Source organism: Etheostoma spectabile, chromosome 15 (genome assembly GCF_008692095.1).
Source record: "Etheostoma spectabile isolate EspeVRDwgs_2016 chromosome 15, UIUC_Espe_1.0, whole genome shotgun sequence".
Classification (NCBI taxonomy): domain Eukaryota; kingdom Metazoa; phylum Chordata; class Actinopteri; order Perciformes; family Percidae; genus Etheostoma; species Etheostoma spectabile.
The window spans coordinates 2300914-2307909 of NC_045747.1; the positions used below are offsets into that span (position 1 = coordinate 2300914).

The 6996-nt window shown below is 39.0% G+C and overlaps 1 protein-coding gene across 1 annotated transcript in view; it reads left to right on the top strand.

The window, feature by feature from the left end:
* The window catches only part of plbd1a (phospholipase B domain containing 1a), a 24277-nt gene that overhangs the window by 16822 nt on the left and 459 nt on the right, over positions 1 to 6996 (top strand). The gene's annotated exons all lie outside the window — the stretch shown is intronic.

Below are 6996 nucleotides of genomic sequence, written 5' to 3' on the forward strand. Positions count from 1 at the left end.
CCTGCTTTTCTTGTGTTTACTTGTTTGTTTGTTTTGCTTTTATTGAAGAAAATGCTGCCGTAACAATGGGATGAATAACGTATAATGGGATGAATAACGTATAATCTAATCTAATCTAATCTAATCTAATCTATTGGAGCACCACACCAAATATACATAGAATGGAATTTTCATATCAGCTTGGATTGGTTTCAATCTTGTCTCAACCAACAACAAAAAATTACAAAAAATTAAAAATTAGCACTAATTGATGTCTAATATGTTCACTGAGCTGCAGGTCTACCGTAACTCCTCTTTACCTTGTCCTTCTCTATAAAAAAACTAATGCGAAAAAAAATTGGTGAAAGTGTGTGTTTCATCCAATGGCTTTAAAGCAAATAAAAACCTGTGCGGAATGACGTCACACGCTGTTTTGCGATAAAATTGGAAGATCAAATTGATTTAAACATTTGAACGTGTTTCCATTCATTTTCGCAATGAATCGCACACACTTCAAGCAAACTTTTGCGAATAAAGTTTTTCTGGACCAAATGGATTGTCCCGTCAACCACACAATGACAAACTTGAAAGTTGTAGTGCTTATGTACCAGCTGATGGCAACATATCAAGCTATAGAAAAAACAATGATGCTATCAACACTTGCCATGCAGATGCAACTTGCCTTTATTTTCCCTCCGGGAAAGACGTGCCACGTCTTGTCAAAACCTTTGTTGGCCATTTTTTTTTGCGAGTTCCTGATAAATTAAATTCAAAAGTCTCTCGTCTCGTCGTCTGTCCACTTCCATCTGTCTTTGTTGACGCCTACCAAGTGTGCAAACAGAGCGGAAATACTGGCGGATTAAATTAAGTAAACTTCTTCTTTGTTTTTCGGCGGGTTGCAACCATAAAATGACCTAAAACCTAATTGCAATTCATTATTTATTCGGCAAATAACATTACATCAGCGTTATTGTATAGACGCATATCAATCAAGATAAAACTCCCATGAGACCGACGTATTATCTTTGAGTCGATATTCATAAAATTCCATCGAATTTTTCTGATTCCATAATGCATTTTTCATTTGATATCACGTAATTCGGATAAAAACATTTGGATGAACATAGCATGCTTCATTCACTCGGATCAGCCTTTTATTCGCCATAAATAACACTCTCATGGCTAAGCTATCACCGAAAACTGCTTCTAATAGCCTTCACTGGTCTCCGTCCAGAGCAAGGGATCTGTTGGTCTTTCTTTATGTCTATGTGGCGCCAGTGAGATTCAAAGATCACATTGACACGCGCCACCTCGGGTGCAGCTATAGGATACCGCACGGTTAACATTAGAATCCGCTACCGTGCACTGTTAGCAATATTATTCTCACTCAATAACGTAAACCCACACTGAGAGTCTATGAAAGCTGCTGTCGATAACAAGAGTTATTAGGAGACATTGTTGTCAGAACATGTTTTATAATGAGCTGTTGTGGAGCTGTCAGTCAAATGAACTAAATGAGCAGCCATGACGTAAAATAACAAACTGTTGTAATCATCATATCCACACAATAAACCGGTGGGCCTAACGTAAATGATCATACATTAACAGTCATAGAGCCAGAAAGGTCAGAACCTCTTGTTTTTAAACATACAGTAAATGCATCTCTCTCTCTCTCTGGGGATACATGTAGGTGATTCACCCTTTCCTATGAATACAGCGAACTGAAACGTCTGTTAGGCACTCTGATTTATTTTTCATATATCCTGCGTCACTATACCTCCTCTGGTCTCCACTGTTCTCTGTTTTCTGCCACATTTTTTTTTTCTTTTCAGTTTGTGTCATAAGTTTAGCGGAGGGTTAACACAGCAGCAGGTCTCCACATTGCTGCGCCATGGCAAAAGAGCCCTGTCCTGCTGGCACTAAGGGGAAACCTATTAATACATGTCATAAGATCAATACCGAAACCATACCGAACCTAAACCTGAACCTGACACACAACGGGTGAGTTTCTCTGACCTTTACCTATTATTTTTCATCTAAAGAATACTTCTTTTTTATTTTATTTTTTTATTTTTTTAACCCCTGCTTTGAGTTGGACTGTTAATGTCTAGCTCAAATCCTCTTTGTGCCAGTCTGGTTCAATCAGTGACTTGGCATCTCTTGGCCTCTTGTGGCCATCTAAAACCTCAGAAATGTTGTTTTCAGCCTGACTTGCATGTAATATTTTCTCATCTGTAGCAAAGCATTCATGTGATTGCACATGTGTACAATACAGCTGAAATCTATTTAGCATATTTATGTAGTGTGTTTAAGGGAGGACATAGTGCGCCCAATTAAGACAAATACCTCTGTCATCTTAATTAACATTTAGGTCTATTTCTTTTTAAATTTTTTTTTCCACTGACTGATTTGGATTTGACTGCAGCCCTGTCCTTTAGGAACTAAGAAATTGACCAATGCTAATAATCCCAGTTTGTACTCACATCCGAATATAACTTGGGTTTTGACAGCGTTGAGAATGTATACTATTTCTGTTGAGGTCTTTAATCATTGTTTCCAAGAGCTGCCGCTGAGAGCCACGGTCCCCGCCTGCCCAGGCCAGTCCCTGATGCTGCTGAGCCCGGCTCTGTGGGTCTTTGTGGTGCTGGCCACCCTGGGGTCCATCCTGGCTCTGGTTCTCTGGATAATCATATACAAACGACAGACCAGGCACAGCCACACCTCGGGTAAGGCACCAGCTGGCATTGATGATTCATAGGATTTATTCATTATTTATGGATTGTTCTTCACAAAATGGCCTACATATCCCAGGATCCTCAGAAGCTGAACAGAGCATTTCTTAATTCAATTAAATTCAATCATGTTTGTTTACAGTATCAATTCGTAACAAGTTATCTCAAGACACTTCACAGATACAGTAGTCTAGACCACACTCTATAATTACAAGGACCAACAACGAGCGAGCAACAGTGGCGAGGAGATGGAAGAAAACCTCGTACAGACCCCAGCTCTCAGTAGTCAGTCTTTGAAGGCCGGTTAGCTTTAGCCTTCTTCAGTTTTCACTTTTTGGAGAGTTTGAGTGTCACATAAAATGCTGTTTAATGGCTTCAGAGAGAAATTTTTCATAAACACAGAAAAATTAAAATTGTCCTGCATTAGAAAACATTTCTAAATATTGCCACCAGAATTGCTATCTGTGACTTTCTTTTGAGAAAATAAGTGTCGGCATTGACATTTTAACACAAAAAAGGTTTATCCTCTAATAGAAGCTGCTGAAATCTAAAACATTTCTGATAGTATACTGTATCAGGTAAAGGTCCCAAGGTAATAATTGCATATATAATAAGTGATTGTTCATGTCTTAGAATGAAATGTTCTTTGAGTGACGTATTTAAACGTCAGGGCGAGATGTGTTTAAAGTCTTCATCGTGGCGGCCGTTTCTTTACTGTAAGCGGAGCTTAACATGCAGAGCACGGAGGAAATGGGGTTGAGGGGGCAGGTGATGAAGTGTGACGTTCATCACAGTAGAAACTCCAGAGTTTCTGTTCTCTTCTTTCAGGCGGTCCCGTGGTCAGCCCCGCTCTCTTACCAGCTATTCTGGTTTCAACACACATCCTTTGGTTAGGCAGGACAAAATAGGTCCTACAACCTTGAAAAACACATAAACTGACAAAAAGACATGCAGAGAAGCACTAACAGCAGAATAACTTTCAGTATAAAAGGGCTTTACAGCGTGTAGGAGTGTGGCCTAGGGACAGAGAGACATCATCTTGTATCCATAGTCAGATCTTTGAAAGCTGCTGATAACTGTGTAATTATATTGTGAAACGTGCTGATTAAACTCTGGAATTTAAAAAAACCTGACTAACTAAGCAAACATGATCATCATTTTAATCATCTGGAATGCAGCTCTTCTGCAGTCTCAACTCAGTTATAGAGAAAAACTAAAACTAGATTCACTTTATCAATAGCATGCCTTTGTCCTCACTGAGTAAATGTCTGCAACAGAACCGTTATCCACAGGACAACCGGAAATGTAAAACAACTAAAGACCCAGAGTGGAGCCATTCAGCTTTGGCCACTCAGATGTTATGAAACCTCATTGTTTCACACGTAATGTAATGCAAGAGTCTGTCTATGTCTAAAAGTTTTTGTTACCCTTGTCGACTAAATATGTGAATATAGTGTTTTATAGATAAACCCATTATTGCATATTGGTGTCCTGAGGCAACCGGATGTCATTTTGACCCTCACAGGCTCCTCAACTTATAGCTGCCTTCAAATTAAGAAAACTATAATAAATATTGGAAGGGTGGTGATATCTTAAAGGTGCCCTGCCACACAAAACTGTTTTTACTTACATTTTTTGAAATATGTTGGTCCATATGTGGTGAATGTGAAAATGAACTGCTACCTCCTCTGTCAGCTCTAGCCTCTGGTAGAAATAAGCGGAGAATCAGGCCAATTACAACAGCTGGTCGTCTGAGTCATGTTGCCTGAGCTCATACTATTCATGAGCTCGCCCAGTTGCGCTGGGTAAAGGATGATAGCCAGGCTTTCATTGGCTAAGCTAGCCAATAGAGTCAAGCACCTTAGTTCGTTGAATATAATGTGAACTGGCAAAATCGAGCTGAGTCGTCCTGCAGGCTTTCCATACCACGCTAGAATGGCTTGAAACAAGGTCACCAAGGCATTTTTCTACAAAAATGTCACAGTCCATGGTAGAACTTCCATAGATAAAATATGTGTGGCAGGGCACCTTTAAAACTTAATCAATGGTCTAATCTTGTTACCACAAGACAACGTTGTGCATTACACAGTGGTTTATATGCTTGTAAAATTACCTTAGGTTCTTGATTTTTCCTTTTTTATTCAATTCAGTTTAATGTGCTTAGTTGGCCTGAGTGTAACAAAGACAATATTGTCAAATGTTCCTGTTTTTGGGTGGCATAGGCAATTCTTTGAGTTATCAGAAGACCCCAATCCTTCAGTAGAGTTGCTACGTTGAGAGTTGATATGTTGGTGTACTGGATGTGTGTGGTTGCATGGCATTTGATGGTCCTTTCTGTGTAATGGAATCATAATTCTTCCTTTTCTCTCTTGTCCACCGTGTATTTAATGATTATCTTGACTAAAAATAGTGAGCTGTGGACGAGTCTTTCACATGTAATCAATCCGGTATTCAGGACAGAGTCATGTTTTTGTGCTTGTGTTGCAGAGGATGCAGAACAGGGTCAGAGGTCTCTTCGAAAGCAGAGCCACCTGCCAAAGTCCACCCACCGCCTCCAGCGACAAACGGCCAGGCCAAGATGTTGCAGAGTGAAGCATGGACCACTTCTCCCTGCCTCACCAGCCACCTGGGGTCCAACAGCTAGAGTGGGAGGAGGGCTTCACCGCTCGCAGGGACCTTGCAAGCATGCTGGGACAGAATGGGCGGAGGGCAAGAGGGAACACAGGATCCCACTTCTGCCACGAGTTGGGTGCACTGTGATGGTTACAACAAAAACTCTGTAGGGTGTGGTGTTGTGTGTGTGTTGTGTGTGTGTGTTGTGTTTGTGTTGTGTGTGTGTGTGTGTGTGGAAGTCCTTTCCTCACTGGTGTACTCTGTGGACTGTGTGGTAGTTTTTCATTGTAAATCCAATTTTTGGGATATATTTCTTTTCTACTCTGTTTTTATGGTTTAAAAATATTTTTTTACTGCAGTTTATTTCACTGCCCCCCTTGAAGAAATACAGTGTCATGGTGTAGGTTGATGTCCAATAATACCATGAGACATAAGACTGCTATGATATTGTGTACTTGATTCCAAAAAAAACTGCTCTGATCTTATGCCATATTTTAATAAAACACAAAACCAAAATCATCACTGCAATATTTCTTATCTTAAGAAAACAAAGTAAGAAATATTTTTATATCTTGGCTATATTTTAACAAGTACTGTGGACATAGTTCCACTGTCTTTGCAGCAGAAAAGCTATTTACGTGGTATATTGGGTCAAACTTTCTCAATCAATGAGATTCTTGCAGGAGAAGTGTTTATTCAATATCATTTTCTGGAGATAATTGACCATGTGTTTTTTCATGGATCTTAAGCAGGACTTTACTAAAATCCATGTAGTTTTGACAATGTGTGAGTTGTCATTGCCTTATGTTACAATTAATAAAAAAAGCCACCCAACAAGTTCAGGAAAAAGTTGTTGCCATTATTTGTGTAAAAATGTAAGACTTTGGCGCCCCCAAGTAACAATGTTGCTACTCTTACAGCCAGTTTTACTAGTGGTTCCTCTTGATTCCCATGAATGACAGAGCAAATGTAATGAGTACAACATGGCTACAGTGATGTTATCTAAATAACCTTATAACCTTATAAACCTTTTTTGATGCCTCTTTACTTCAGTCTACCTTCTGCTCATGGCTGCTGTTTGCCCTTTTCTTGTTTACTTGTTTGTTTGTTGCTTTTATGAAGAAATGCTGCCGTAACAATGGGAGAATAAGTATAATGGAGAATAACTATTAACTAATCTAATCTCATCTAATCTAATCTTGGAGCACCACACCAAATATACATGAATGGAATTTTCATATCAGCTTGGATTGGTTTCAACTTGTCTAACCAACAACAAAAATTACAAAAAATTAAAATTAGCACTAATTGATGTCTCTATATGTTCACTGAGCTGCAGGTCTACCGTAACTCCTCTTTACCTTGTCCTTCTCTATACGTGTGTGTTTTCTTGAAAGAACCCACACTTCAGCTGTCCTCTAGACCTCTGTAAAGAAAGAAGGATTTCTCTCTTCTTTTTTTCATTTTACTTTAAAGAAGTCTTAATCTATGACATTAATTCAAAAACGTTACTACTGTAGGGTCAGTCATAGTAATAGAAAGAAATATCATAATTTCACTGTTATAAGGTTGAAGTCCCAATTCCAAACTGTAAATATATTTCTATTTCTGAAACCAACAAAATTCCCCTAAAATATTGCCCAAGGAAGAAGAGTATCACAAAAGTACTGTA